Genomic DNA, 16,257 nt, shown 5'->3' with positions numbered 1-16,257 from the left:
ATTTCCTCACAAACTGTTCACGCCCCAAAGAACGCCAACAAGCTGGCAGTCGACAATGCGACACGCTGCGTTGAGTCTTCCCTCGCCGTTTTTGCGTAGAGGGGTTGGAAACAGGAAGAACGCAGGCAATACGTAAACACGCTAGTGAGACTGCTGTGTTCTATATGGTGGAGTTCCATTACGCGTCAACTTCGAGTGATTACTTAATGGTTTTCAAATTTCATGAAACGTTGTGGCTGGGAAGAAGGGACCATGGAAATCAAGTGTGTAAATTCTTTCTCGATTCTGTCCGCAAAACGAGCTGCAATCGCTTCTCAAAAACCTGCCGCCGACAAGCCCTCATCGCTTCCGGAAGCGCCAGGTGGGGGGATGGCAAAAGGGGAGAACTGGCAGAAGTGACGGTATTCATGGAGAGCCCTCCGGCCGTCCTGTTTTGCATGCTCTGCTGCGGCCCGTGCTTTGGTGAACAACGCTGGCTACTGCCAGTGCCGTTTGCTTTGTCTAGATCGGGTGTTCTCTGTAATCCTTACGCCTGTGTATAAACCAGTTTTGGCACGGTACTTCTTTCGACAAGCGCTCAGCACACAGCTCGGTGGAATCCGTCGGTTGTTCTCCTCCATCCTCTTCCACATTAACCAGGCAAACTGGCAGTGCGTGGCATAGCAAAACTCCTCGCACAAAATATGTTTATTGCATCAATATTTCTCTTTTCGTTATATTACTTTCTTACCTGTTTGCAAATTTTTTTTCTTTTCCAGCTGGTTCACATCCATGAGGAGCTAAACCCACTTCCTGCACTGCCTCACTGAGGCACACAGACTTCAACTCTTTTGAGCTTGTTACGCAGTGTGTGCCTGTTTGATTTTCCTGATTTCTTGCACCTCCAGGCAGCACAAGCAATCCTTAATCTTTCATCCGCACACAGCACATGCAGCTGCACTTAACTGAACAAAAACCACATATATCAACCTAGTATACTTTAGCAATTAAAACATTTTCATTCGCGAATGCCTGGTCATGGCTGACGATCGACAATGGCGTCAGTATTCATGAAAATTCGTCCTTGAGTCAGAACGGCGAAGTCGTCGAGTCGAGGTACGCGTATATCTGCCGCAAGTAATTCTGCTGGTTATCTCGATACGCAACAGCAGCAATTATGAATATCTCGCAACACACTAGTTTTGATGAGTAGCTCTACGAGCTCCGAAACGCAGCCGTAATTGTTGTTCAAAAGGCTGTTCAGCATGAAAAAAACACGGTAAGTGCAGAAGCTCTGTGGTTGAACCGTAGCCTGAACCTGCGACAGAAGGAACAGTGCACGCGAGAGCTTCCTGCGTCGTCTCATCCCTTCGCGCTGCAGTACAGCAGTGAAACCACTCCAACTCATCCGGTCTGGCATTCTTTTGCAGTTCTAAAAGGCCTCCAGGTGTAATTAGGCATGTCTCTATAAATGAATGAACAAACAAATGCTTTATCTGCCACGACTTATGTAAGCATGTCGGCGATTTGAATTCGATCATGTTTACAGGCGTTAGAAAAAGTTGGTTGTCAGGCTTTTATGCAGCAGCGAGTACAAAACAACGTATCGGCGCGATTTACTTTTTTTATTTATTGCCACTTGTACATGAACCTACGCAAAACATACGTATCAGTTGAGATTTCCAACACGTGATAATGTCGCGACTTGACACTCGGCTGCGTCGTCGGCTTCGTCGTTTTCTGAAGCTGCTGATCGATGGCTCGAACATGTATAGTAAGAGTCCAAACACTGCTCGAATTATCCACAATTTCCAAAACGTAGTTCTTAAGCCAGCCGAAGCAACGCGCTTCGCAGCAACGCCGTCGGTGCTTGCCGGAGATCCCCGTGGGTGACGTCACGACAGACCCGGCCAATCTCGGGAAACAGCGGCGTTCGCTCGGCGCCCTGAGGCGATGGGGTGCGTTTTCTAAATAAAAATCGGATTTTGTAGCGATAGCTACATTACGGTAGCATTTCGAGCCTTCAGCGTGGCGGCGCCGCCATGCTGTCACGTGGTTGGTCACGCGCTGCGGAGCAGAAGCCGGCGGCGCCGTGGCTGATCACGTGGTTGGTCACGTGACCAAGCTCCACTCGGCCAGCTGTAGCTATCGCGTCACTCCAGGTTTAACCAGAGCTAAACCGCCGCCAATTTTTTGCGATTATTTCCGCCCTTCTTGAATGAGATATGCTTTTTCAGAGGAGTACATATAAAATGTTGCAAGAAACTCATTCGTTTCGAAAAGTGCTTCAGCTTCCCTTTAATTGGTGCTTTTCGAAAGCCCCGCCTCGGCGTCATAGCTGACGCACTCTGAACGTGATGAACGTTAATAAAGGTGAAGAGCGTAGAAAGTAGACGCGTGGGAGGGGCTTCGAATAAATTGTCATAAATGATAAACACTAGAAATTGCTCTAGACTCAAAATAACAATTTTAAATTACATAGGAGAGAAGGATTCATAGGGAAGTGTCTGGAGAAATTATATTTTCCCACATCTGGCTTTTTTACACCCTAGGTGAGTACCAACAACTGCGCCGCAGCCTTGTCCGTAAAGTGAATGTTCAGATCGGAAAACAACGCTGCAAGACATCCTGTATATAAGCGGATGTCACAGGAATGACACCACTCGCCTGTGGCATGGTCTACATCTATCACCGTGTAATCTAAGAGGCAAAACATGTTTCGGATGTTTATGTTCCCTCTATTTCAACCGATCAGACAAAAGCAGCTGGGATGAAATAAGCCTTCAGTGCACCCATTAGTAATATTACGGGTAGAAGTTTTTTGCGCGCGCCACAGAAATCACTCAACAATGCCCTGACAGCTCCAAATATGCTTCTCAGCAAACAAATGCGCAAAAAAAATCATAATATCATTAGGGTCAAGTAGACGAAAAGAGCGGGAAATGCAGCACGAAGGACGGTAACTACAAAACAGGTCGTATTCGCCCAAATCGTTGACCAAGTAGGAATATCAATAGCTTGAGGTACTTGAACTTGGAACTCACTGAATTACGGTAAAACCAGGTAATTAACGAATAACATACTGTTACAAAAACAAATCAGCGTCTATCCATATTCCATGGCTGTTTTATGGAAGTTTCTGTGTGCTCATAAGAAATAATTTTTGGGAAACGAATTTAAGGGAAGATAAATATTTCGCAGTTCCTGAATATTCGACCTCTCCTAGATTCTGCAAAGGTTTCAATTTATTTTGCACATTTGCGCTTCAACGTGCCGTGCATACTCGATTTCATTTTCGCTGTTGAATAAAAGCCTACCGTGCTGACTTGCTTCCCGTCAGCAGAACGTGTTTCCCATCTTGATCCATCTGGAACGCCAAACCTCGAGTTCAATTCGTTGTGCAATAGCGGCCCCTCATTACTGTCACATGCTGGCTACTGCGCTTGCGACGAACTAGAGCCGCTGCATACAAAGAACGTACGCATATGAAATGTCACGAAAAACTTTGACAGAAACAAACAGAGAAGTGCTGGTCGTTTCTATCCCGGGAAGAATGATCTCACTTTTCTTCCTTTAGGTGTTTCAGTGCAAAATACCAGAAGTTTACTCGGCTTTCATTGCTGTTTTTATAACACCATTTTTTGTTTTATTTTATTTTCACAAGGTGCATTCTGTGCCCAACATTTTGACAGCGAAGCAAAGATCATTATTTCTTACCTGCGTGTTGACTAGACAGTTGGTGTAAGCATACAGGAGGTTGTGCCCAAATACTCAACCATGCAGGGTGGTCAGATTCTGTTCTGGTGAGGGGGTGCGTTTTCGGTTCTTGCCACCGAGAGCCGGCCGCAACCCGTGCCTGGTTAAGCAATTCCATCGCCACGTGCATTTTTTTTTCGTCCGATGTAGAGTTGCATGGCACCGGGATTCGAACACCGGTCCTCTTGCACACGAGGCGGATGCTCTACCTCTACGCCATCGCTGCACTTGAGATATAGTGTAGCTCTAAGGGACATTTTTATTGCGCGCGACTTTGAGCGTATGAAAGGGGAAACCGCATCAACCGGGAACATATCGACGTGGTTTTACTCTACCTACAAAAGCCGCGCTTTTGCCCCAGTTTCCTTTTCTTTTGCAGCAGCAGCAGCGGGACAGATGGCGACAGTTGTCACTAGTGCATGTTCCTGCCAAACGTCTCAAATAGACTGCTTTCATGCCTTTTTGATTGCCATTTATATTATCTACTTATTGTGTCTCTACCTGTGCAATTTGAAGCCACACGAGGAGGTAGTTTTGGCCATTGTTATCTTTACAAAGTGGTGCTTCTTGGTCATAACAAGGAACGGACTCAAAACCAAATAGAAAATCTCCTTTCAAAAAGTGCCAAGTCTGCGGGGCTAAGTCGGCCGCAGCTGGCACAGGAAAAAGTTAATTGGAGAAATATGGGAGAGGCCTATGTCCTGCAGTGGACGTAGTCGGTCTGATGATGGTGATACTAGGAACAAACCTTTCTGCAAAAAATATTACTTGTTTTCACGTCATTAGTTTAGAAAATAAGACAATTCTGCGGAAAACGTCACTAACCATTTATCACCATTTATAAGGTCACTAACCAAGTTTCGTACATTTGCTTATTGGGCCAGCAACAGAGGAAGAGACGTCCTTGATTCCGTGAGTTGCACAGCAACCGACCATTGCTTTCAAGCGATTTAAAGCGTAGTGAATTGTTAGTCTAATACACGTGAAATACTGGGGTGAGCAACTGTGACGTCAACCGCGCAAACAACCGTAAGGTCTAAACGAATGAGGTAGCAAATGTCCCTCTTGAGCGTCCCTTTCACCGATGCGCTGGTCAGGCGACTAGTGCCTAACGGGGCACTATATAAGATCGGCTGCTATTTCCGGAGAAAAGAGATCGAAATTCTGGAGCAGCCTTCCAACGGAGCATGCACATTGCTAGTAATCTGTCAGCCTTGCACGCGTCTGTGCGAAGACCGAAACGTGTACGTTAGAGGGAAGCCTTTTTTGTTCTTCAGCAAGGAGCAGTTTCAGCATCGAGAAAGGATTATGAAGACACAACTGGGAAAAGGGGGTGGGGGAGGAGGGGATGGAGTTGTCGGGCATAAGCATTCTTTTCTTGTCTTCATATGGGTATTCAACCCGTCTGGAAATTCTTTTTTTTCCCCTGTTCTTGAGACTGGGTCATGCAGTGAATGTGCGCTCGATAGAACTTTCCCTGGGGACGTAGAGGCCAGCTGCTGCTTGCATATTACCCATTCGGCCGTCGCGGTAGTTTTCATGAAAAATCCTAAGGGTCTACTCCGTGCTCTGCAAACTTTCTTACCGACAGTGAGACGAAGATCTTCGGTTTTATTCTATTGATTTCCCATACCTCTCACTTTTCTTTCCAAATAAAATACAAATATGTTCAATTTGAAGATTTTTTTCCTCCTCTTTCAACGCGGAGCGTTTGTTTTTTTATCTGGAAGCGCTTTAAGTCTCCCAGCACTAAATTCTTACCCAATCTTCGCATATCTTGTGTTAGTTTCGCGACTGCAGGCTGGTAAACGCGATCCATGCAGAAGGTGACGTTCTGGCTTGCATATAAAGCAGTTTTCTGAGTTCATATTTGCCTGCAGACACCTCCGAGTGAGATACATCGTTTTGCTAACGGAGAGCTTGCTTCTCGCATTATATAAGCACGCACGAGTCACCCCGCAGTTCGGACTATACGGACCTCTGGTACGCTCCGCGCATATGTTTGCGCGCAGAGTGTGAACTAAGCTCGCTGCTTTCTTGCGAAATGGCAACAGTACTTCGCTTACATTTACGCCGAACAGCGGATGTGAACACAAACGCGCCGCAGGAACGGTATTCGTTTGGTGAGTAAGAACTAAGCGTGGTTAGCGCCGCACGCTGCCAGCTAAGCTTTACGCTCTCCACCAGGGGTATGAATGTGGGACTAAACAACACTAACGCGACGCCTATCGCTGTTATGCTTAGGATGTAAACGGACTCTTAGAGCGCGTTCATATTCCGACGTTCACCGGCGCGTGGGCGAATGTCGCTCGGGGTGAGTCACGCTACGTCGGTTTTGCCGCTCCCGCCAAAATGAAGTCCCTTGTACCCGTCGACGTGGCGCGCCGTGCAAGGATAGCCAGCAAGGGTAGCAAGCAAGGATAGCCAGCAAGCATAGCCAGTCCGCGCGTTGTCTTGACTAGTGCCTGCGAAGTGTCGTTGGAGTCTTTTTTCTGCACTGGACGGGTTGCTGTTTCCAATGCAGCCACTGATGGGGCTTTTGAGACCTAGGTTACGCTTCCCAAGCAACTTCTCGAGACCAATCATTAATTTAACGGCCAGCACTAAAGTAAGCAGCTTTGTCTGTGGGCAAGCTTGCCACCTGCCATGGTGGGCAGGTTGTGATGGCGCCACAATGCCGTATAACTTAGCTGGCAGGTGGGCTATCTTCATTCCTCGACACGCTGACGACGGGGTCGCTGCCGGTCGGGATCGTTAAATCTCTCGCCTTAATAGGGACGCTGCCTAGTCTGGACACCAATCTGCACTCACTGATATTGCAACGTAGGCGTTTTGCTCTTTGGTTATCATGAATATTATCTGCAGTACAACTTAATAATACAAAGATTAACATTATTATTCGTACCTCATCTTCGATCGTTGCTTAGCAGCGATAGCTCTTAGCTAGCGCCCGTCCCTGGCATCCGCGAACGCCTTCAGCGTAGTCGTCGCCATCGGCGTAACCGGTGGGTGCGTTAATGACCGGGTGGATGTCATTAACGCACCCATCAGTCAATAACGCATTCAGCTTAAATCACGGTTAACCTGGGTCGCATAATCTAAATTTGTAAATACCTTATGCCAGCAGGCACACTGTTGCAAAAAAAAAAAAAACCCTGCGGGTGGCTCTGGGGAACAACCGACTGCCAGTGCAGGGGTGCATCCCTTGACCACTACATGAGTGCGATACTTTTTTCGTTATTGAATGGAAGTACACCCACACTGTCCACACTGACAGGCTTCAAGTCCGACCTAAGCAGGTCGCATTACACAGCCCGTCATAAACAATCACATCAGCATCTAGCTCTCACAGCCAGTGCGATATGCATCCAGTACATCCAGTGCGATATGAGGTCACCGTAACTGTTCTACCTAAAAATATCCCCAAAACTAAATGCCTAAACAGCTATCGCTGAATCTCGCATTACATAGTCGTGAGTTTTTTTTGTTTTCATCTCCCATCTCAATCTCGCCGTTGCCGTGCCTGTCTATGTGCAACTCTTTCCTCCTTTCACAGAAATGTTATTTGAATAACATGACCTGTTCTCAAGACTACATTCTTCCTTCTTGATGTCACACTGCCGCGTAAAGAGTACTATTGTTTTTGTATTTCTTCGTCTTTTTACATAGGCTCCTCTGATCCAAATCAGAGTTTTTTATTAACGTTCTCGCATATAATTAATGCAAAATTTACCAGGGAAACTTGCTTGCCAGTATGCAAGACCTCTTTTTCCTATTGTAGACGCTTCCTATTTTGCTGGCGAGATTACATTCCTTGATTGCATGCCATTTTTTAATGCATATCGATTTTCATTTTACATATCTTCTGCAGTATTAATACCAGCGCGGTTGTTCCTGCGCATGAGAAAAAAGAATATTAATTTGCGCAACTGAATGCAAAATTGGTATAAGGATTATTAAATATGGCCAGTTAGCTGGTATCCACGTCACTGTTGGCACACAAGTGCAACAATTTCTCCATGCGGACTAAGTTCTACTTTATAAATCTAAGCGGCGATGGATGATGGCGGAAGCGTAAACAAAAAGGACGGCTTTCTGAGCAGGATAGGCCGAAATATCGGAAGGCCTTTTCTGGCTGCCGGGCGTAATTGCATAACCTTAATATGTTTTACGGATAACCTTTTTTTAATAGCCATTTGAAAGTGCGCAGTCATAATTTCAAAGCATTTGCTCCAATGCAGGTGAGTTTCACGGCTTGGAGCCTAGAAAACCTAATTTTTATTTCCATGCCCGAAAATTCTGCGTATTTTGCGCTGGGCTTCCTGAAGCCTTATGCGGTTTGAAATATTACGCAGACTATTTGACTTGCTTGAAGCTTCTTTTACGGTTAGCTGGTAAATTTTGATAATTTAAAGAATTTTAGCGCGAACACACACACACACGCGCGCGCGCGCACACACACACACACACACACACACACACACACACACACACACACACACACACACACACACACACACGCACGCACGCACGCGCACACACGCAAGCAGACGCACACACACACGCACATACACACACGCGCGCACGCACGCACACACACACACGCACACACACATGCGCGCGCGCGCACACAGAGGCGTTATTTATCAACTAGTTTTATTGACGGAAGGCCATATATTATACAAAAGTGGTTGCGTGAAAAAGACTTGAACGATACAAACAAGGGATGTTCGGTATCTTTCTTATCTTTTTCGCTCGGCACAACGGGTAATAAATGGTGGGACCTTCTGTGAATAAAAGCAGTTCACAGTTTCTTTCTTATGGTTTGTGTCTGTTCGCGCTAAAACGTTTCACAAGGCCAATTAAGGAGGCCTTAGAACAATTGTTTCGTTCATGTTTCGACGCATAAAATCTATCGGGCAGGGATTTCTGCGCGTTCCAATCAACCTCACGATTTGTGGGCTTGAGTGAACTGTTTATTCCTTGCTGTGACGCAAACGGCCCTAAAAGCATCGAATACGATGGCACCTTGGCTAGGCACCTGCTCTACACCTGCTCCTCTTTGCATGCCATCCGGCAAATACACCTGCTCCGTCGTGCCGCCCCAGGTCGACCGCCGGATTTAGAAGATTGGATCTTGGGGCCGTACCACCGGACCTTGCCACACATCCTTCAGGACTCCGGCAGACCACGTCACGAGGTCTCACAGCGATAGCGCTTCCAGCAGGTGCGACCTGTCTCCGCACGCTAAATGTGATCGAAGAGCGCTGTTAGGAGAAGCGCCACTTGAAGGGGCACGGGCATATCTCGATATATCGAACTTCATGCGAAATTGAAGTTCTGCAGGTATTTACCTCCTGACGTGCCAATACTTTTAAGCAGGGTTTTGAAGGTGGTAAACGGTATGTCCAATAATTCCAATGATTCGAAAGATCCAAGTTCGATATATCCGAGCTCTACTGTATAAGGTGGAGTGGGTCTAGCATGCTCTAGAGATTGCGGGTAGCCTGTAAAAGCTCGAGAAGAAGTGAGGCCTATCTGCCTACTAGCAGTTAAAGAGAGTAATGCCACTACCAACTTAGATAAGGTAGTTAGTTGGTTATGGTTTTATGGTTTTAACGCCCCATGGCGACTTAGGTTATGAGGGACGCCGGAATGAAGGGCTCCGGATAATTTCGACCACCCGGCGTTCTTTAACGCGCACTAACATCGCACAGACTGCCGCGTCCGGGATCAAAACCGCGTCTTTCGGGTCAACAGTCGAGCGCCAGATAAGGTAGTTAATGTAGCCGAGTAATTCTACGCAGATATATGCAATAGCCGAGAAAATCATGACGCTGATAGGGGCCATATAGTAGATGCATCCAATGGACGGTAGGAAGCGTAGAAGGCGCCTGATCCATTTAATCCGACACACATGCTTTGACACACACACGCACGAACCCCCCCCCCCCCCCCCAACACACACACACACGATCAGGATTTTTCGCCGAAAGAAGAGTATGCCGTGAACGAATTAAAAGAGGAAATGAGCACGGGCCTGTCGAATGGCTCCAAATGAGCCATTACTACGTTCATGTGTTGATAGACGGGGGCAGCTGAAAGAGATGCGAGAGGGCAGATGTAAAGAAAATATGTGCGTTGCTGTAGCCGCGTCCACCAAAGTTGCAAAAGTGGTTGAACGGGCTAGTTGGTAATTCATTGGTACGACAGACGAAAAGCGATCAGCACAGGCATGTTGCCTGGCAGCGAAAGGGCAATTACCTCTACCACGTACGATGAGAAGAGCATTCAAAGCGATGTGAAAGAAAAGGTGAAAAAGGTGCCGCCCTGTCGCCGAAGCGCACGGGTGGATGGATGGATGGACGGACGGACGGACGGGACGGACGGACGGACGGACGGACGGACGGACGGACGGATGGATGGATGGATGGATGGACGGATGGACGGACAGAAGGATGCATGGATGGATGGACGTATGGATGGACGTATGGACGGACGGACGGACGGAAAGATGGATGTAAAGATGGATGGATGGACGGACGGATGGATGGATGTATGGATGGATGGATCGATGGATGGATGGATGGACGGGCGGACGGACGGACGGACGGACGGAAAGATGGATGTAAAGATGGATGGATGGACGGACGGATGGATGGATGTATGGATGGATGGATCGATGGATGGATGGATGGATGGATGGATGGATGGATGGATGGATGGACGGATGGATGGATGGATGGATGGATGGATGGATGGATGGATGGATGGATGGATGGATGGATGGATGGATGGACGGACGGACGGACGGACGGACGGACGGACGGACGGACGGATGAATGCATGGATGGATGGATGGATGGACGGACGGACGGACGGACGGACGGACGGACGGACGGACGGACGGATGGACGGACGGACGGACGGACGGACGGATGGATGGACGGACGGACGGACGGACGGGCGGACGGACGGATGGATGGATGGATGGACGGACGGATGATAGGAGAGTCCCCTTTGAAATGGCGTCGTAGCAGTTGCCACACGCTCGCTTTTTTATTTTTATTTTACTGTGTTATAAATTGGTCGTAAAAAGTTCTCCAAATATGTTTTAGGTGCTGCCCTTCTAGCCTTAAGTCACCGTTCTGCTTTTGAGCCACCAATCTTCCAATCGCTTTTTGCAACTTTCCACCGCAGATTTATTTACATTGCCATTGTTATCTCTAAACCCTGGGGCCTCAGGGTGAGCGACTGTGCCTGCATCGGCATCCGGATAGATACCATTAAATTTGAGCATGAGGAGTGCAATTGTTTTTACAGATTTACCACGCACAGCACATGTGTCGTTATCTTCGTTAGATTTCCTTTCGTGGCTGTACCTTCTAAGACTCCTTATCTAGCTTCAAAGAGCAGGGCACTGCCACTTGAGCTATTATGCAACGATTTTTTCCTCATCTGCCTTTTCTAGTACCGACGAAAGTTTCACACTATGCTTCTTTTCCATTGAATTAATCCAGTTTTTACCTTCAGCCTCTTTACCTGTCGTTTAATGCGCTTTCTTTCTCCGTCCTTGTGATCTGCCTACTTACTGGTTAATTTCCTTGTTCTTTTCCGCCAGTACGAGTCAACGCGCTTTCTTTATAAGTGTTTAAGTACTTTAGCTGCCCACCTGCTATTATCCAATTTCCTCAGGCGCGCTTCATATAATTCTTTACTCTTAGCTTCGGGCTCCGAAGGATGCCCCGCCCATATCCCCCTGTACTGCCTCGTTTGTGGTTTTCCCGTGGGCACCTAGTAGTTATCTTCCAACAGCTCTCTGATTTACTTCTAATCTCGACTCAAGTACTGCCTTTAAGCACGCAACAGCATTCGCGAAAGTAAGCCCCGACGCCAAATTGCTATTTTCCAAATGTGGCGCAAAACTGCGGCAATGTCTGGAATATAATTCTGAAAACTATGTTGTAAAAATGGCATTCAAAAATTGGCAAAATGGTTCATAACGGATGACGTAAATGAATAGCCTGTGTAGAAACTGCGCTAGTTAGTGAGTTAATTCCGGGCAATGCACAATGGGCCATTTTTCCCACCCAGCGTTCTAACTGTTGCGGGCCCCAAGAGCAGATGTGAAGGTGCCCGAGCCTTTAATCGTGTCTTTCCAGGCATAACCGACGTACGAAATTCGAAAGTCATCGAATGCTAATTGTGTAACGTATAATGAACGAAAATTAAAAAGAACTTCAATTCCAATCAACATAAGAGGTGTCTATGCACTGGTCAAATGAGACTCTTTGTTCTAATTTAAGAAAGAAAAAAGAAAGGAAGATGTTAACTTTGAAAACAAACACTGGAAATCGTTTCAAGGGTACAGAATCAAAACAGGCTGTTCTTATGGGAATGACTTATAAGTGTGCTTCAAAGACGGACGGGGGTGCTGCTCGGGGGCACATTCGCTTTGTTGGCGCAGGTGTTCGCTATGGGAGCGAGAGAAGAACGAGACGCCATTGGCGCTCTGCGATGCGATCAAACCTGGCAGCGTGCCATATCGCGGTTCCGCGAATCGAATGCAGCACGGTGTATTTTGCTGCGAGCGATTTGCCGGAAGCAGCCATTATTGTCACAAACAGTTGTGTTCCCCATTCGTTTCTATTGCAATCCATCTTGGCATACAGGCCGTCTGAAGTTTCTGCCTCCCTCTTAGAGCGAAGGAGTCCTGAGATCCGAAGAGATTTGCTGGCTGACGCAAAAAAAAAAGTAAAAAAAAGAAATGATAGTGGAGAACTTTCTGAAGAATAGCGGTCTGATAGCTTCCAGAGTAAACGTTTGTATTCTTACTACTAAAAATAAGCTTCAAGCTTCCAAGAGATTGCAGAATTTTTTTTGTGTGTTGACTGGAAAGGAAAGAGATAAACATACCGTTCTACAATAACAAACAATGACAAAAACTGGGAAAAACACCTTTCTAAATGGGGGCTGTTAATCTAAAGACTAACATCATTAACAAATATAATAATTATTTTAGCAAGAACCGCATAGTGTGCGCAAAAGTGCGCTACACAACTATTCGAGCAGTACAACACTGAAAACGACTTGGTTCTGCTATTATTCTAGAACAGTCTAGGGTACACTATGCATCACGCAAGCAATCGCATAGAAAGGTTGTAGCTGAACAACCGCTTCTTCTTACTTGCTTTATCAGGAGGAAAGCACTGTGGACAATGTCGACTATGGAACATTGGAGGTTCGGTCCAGGATGGCACAAAAAGCGTTTGCTACAGAACATAACGAAACATTATCACAACAGCTCTTGCAAAGCAAGCTTAAGGTTAAAAGCTTGCATAAGTAAAGCACATTTGTCTAACAGCGGCAAGGTAGTTTGAAACCGACACGTGCGGTATTTTTTACACGCCATATATATGAAACAATAAGAGAGCCGCAATAATAGATAGATAGATAAAGATAAGGAGGGAAAGGCAGGGATGTTAACCAGAAAGGGGTTCCGGTTGGCTACCCTGCACTGGGGAAGAGGGATTAGGGGACTAAAAGGAGGAAGAGAGAAGGGGAAAAAGGCATAACACACACACACACGCAAAACGCTGTCACAATTTGTCACTCAATCCAGTCGCTGTCAAGTAGGCAAAGAGTGCCTTGTATGCCTTGAGGGCAGTCGACTGCTGTGGCCACGGACCGAGGATCTTAGTTTCATCAAAAGCCCACAGAAGAAACAGCAGCTAAGCACTGCCTCATGATTCGAACATCCTCTTCAAGAAAGGATATCCTTTTGAATTTTGATAATGGTAAGTGCTTCGGGTCGTTTAACTATATCCGTGAAGTGGTTGGACTTGATATCCAAGAAAAACGTGGAGGCCTGGAGGCGAAGTTACTGCATGCACCAACTAGCTCAACAATCCACCTTATCAACAAAAAGTTCTTTCAATCAGCCAAAAACCTTCTGTTCATTATGAAAGTCAATGGCTGGGACAGTGAGCATAGTAGAAGTATTCTATAGTTTTCGAGGAGAAGAAAACGGGTTTTAAAATTCCTGCACCAATGGTACAACTTCAGGGTCTCTCTTCAGCCGCTCTAGCAGCTGCAGACAAAACCTTTCGTGCGGCTATTACAGATGAAACAAAGTATTGACGTTTTTTTCCCCTAAAATATGTCCTAACGGTGCTACCAAACGTTTGAGTAGCGCATAGGTTCAGCAGATTAAGATGATAGACGCCACACTAGTACGGTTGACAAATAAAGCCACTGGCCATTCATTCTCTTGTAATTTCCTGGAACAGTCCCCAACACGCACCACGGCCCCGTTTTCGGAGTCGCTTTTCGGGAGCTCGCAGAGAGCACTCCAGGAGGGCAACGGGCGCAATAACGCGATAATAAAATGCTTATCTTCCTTTTCTTTTTTTTTCTGCTTGGTGGGAGTGGTGCAATTGCGACCATTTCAGTTATCGCCGGGGCCTCAACAGGACCGCGTCCTGCGTGTCGAAATTTGTCGCACTGCGATTGCCAAAGAGCTAATGTTTGGCATGTAGGTTCAAGTTGTGACGTGCACTGTTTCTTGAAGTCGGAGGTTGAGCACTGAAATTATTTTAAAAGCTCTGAGAAGTATTACCACCGTATTTGTTCCTAAGGCGACGAAGTTGCTTTTTATGACACGGGTGAGATTAGTGGCGCGGAATTTCAATTGCTCTTTAATTGTGAACCAGCAAGTTTAGCACACATGCGCTCTTATTCTCTTCAATGAGACACAGATAAAGAAACTTGAGAAATAATCCATCACTACTGTTCATTACAAGGTCAGAATGTGCGTAGCGGAAGTTGAAGATGTTTCATCCCGGGCATTTGAACTCTGAAAAATGCTAAAGGCACCATCGAGTAAAGAGCTTTGCTAGTTAAAGTAGCTACAGGACAAAAAAAGAGCGATTTCAAGTATCGTAACAGTCCTTAACCATAACAGCAAGGAAAAATCGCTACATACCTTAAAGAGCCTCCCAGTGAAGGTTAGTCCAAGGAAAGTTCGCACAAACACCAACGAAGAACACTGTGCACTGTGCTGGATGAGCGGATGACCCAACGAGACAGGAAAGATCGGGAATGCCACAAACAACACTGTAGAGTCAAGAAGCTGGTCACTGCCCACAGTTACCCGAAAGCACTCCCAACACAAAACAGTGAGACTTTGTTCTCAAGCAACCGGGCGACTTCTCCTTCGAGTCGTGACTTCGTTGGTGGTCGCGATGCGTCGCGTCGGTTTCCCTGAGCTGCCACGCGATGCTGCTGCGCTCCAAACCACGCGCTCGGCGCCGTCGATATCCACAGCTACCGCAGCCCACGAGAACGGGATCCCGCGCGCGAGTGCCGTCGACTGCTTCGTTCCGCCGGAACCCAGTGCGCGCGCCGCCGTCGAAACTTTCTCCCGCGCCGTGGCGCGGTTTGCACCCCTCTGTTTTGTTTATAGAAGGAGATGCGCTTTCTTTTTGTTTTTTTTTCTTTGCCGCGCTTCCCTTTTAGAGGAGGCGCTACTCGCGCTTTAACGAAACCCATTCATTCCTCCCCATTTAGGAGCGGCGCTTCGACGTTTCGATATGTGCCGTGGTTTTGAAAAAATCCTGCGCCCGTTTTGGCTACCCTCATCCCGTGTAAAGCTGAAGAGCTGAGCTGAATGAAAGGGAGTAGTAGTTATGTTGCAGCTCGGAAGAGTACAGCCATTGTTAAGGTTCACATTATAATCGCCGTGTTCACAGGGGATCATCCGCGGTTTGTTTTGCCCGCTAATGAAGCGATCGAGAGCAGCATTATAAGGGCCACTCGAGGGTGAACAATAGAACCCAGACAGCGTAGCAGCGTGGTGAGTAAACTGCGGTTCAGGTTTTGTAAAGCGACAGCGAAAATCGAGAATATGCCCGACAGGTGTCGCCACTGCTTGCTGCGAATGTAAATAAGAACATGGGGAGATTGCGTTATGTTTGGACACACCGGCCAATTTGCTTTTTTTTTATGCCCTTGTCAACCGTGCATTTTGCAAAGTTTCTACGTTGCCTTAATGGCTCGAACAAATGTCGCTGAACAGTGAGAGCACCTTCAATCATAAAAACAAAGAACGTTGCTTAATTTCCTGATTATTTTAGTCGCAATAACACGTTGGCAATGTTGCACCTTTTTGTGTTGTTATCTTATTTTAATTTTACAACCCGGTTCAGCATGCCCTTAATTTAAAGAGCTTAAAACCTACACGTTAGCGTGAGCATTAATGCTGCATATTCATACATAAAATAGACCTCTTTGATAACTCTTTAACTTGACTTGTACAGGTTGCACGTTGCCCTAATCATGACATCACTGGCCATTACCAAAAGCCACAATAAAGTGTCAAGCTAACATATCACTGCCGCACAGTTGCACGTAATGTTGTCGCAAGAGCATCGTCATTATTTATCGCTGCGTAGAACAATTTCGCATTTTACTCATTTTAAAAATATATTCTTCCGCCATTAGTAATGCATGCAGCACTGAGGT

General features: G+C 46.5%; 1 protein-coding gene across 1 annotated transcript in view; it reads right to left on the bottom strand.

Annotated features, from left to right (window-relative positions):
• LOC144107008 (putative protein kinase C delta type homolog) overlaps positions 1–15,102 on the bottom strand; it is a 387,210-nt gene extending 372,108 nt beyond the window's left edge. Inside the window, exon 1 of the mRNA XM_077639983.1 lies at positions 14,720–15,102. The gene's annotated coding sequence lies outside the window, so the exon portion shown is untranslated. The remainder of the gene's footprint in view (positions 1–14,719) is intronic.
• Positions 15,103–16,257: the final 1,155 nt, after the last annotated feature.

This window comes from Amblyomma americanum, chromosome 10, assembly GCF_052857255.1.
Source record: "Amblyomma americanum isolate KBUSLIRL-KWMA chromosome 10, ASM5285725v1, whole genome shotgun sequence".
In the NCBI taxonomy this organism is placed as follows: Eukaryota; Metazoa; Arthropoda; class Arachnida; order Ixodida; family Ixodidae; genus Amblyomma; species Amblyomma americanum.
The sequence above is the reverse complement of the archived record's forward strand: the minus strand, read 5'-3'. Positions and strand labels throughout refer to the sequence as shown.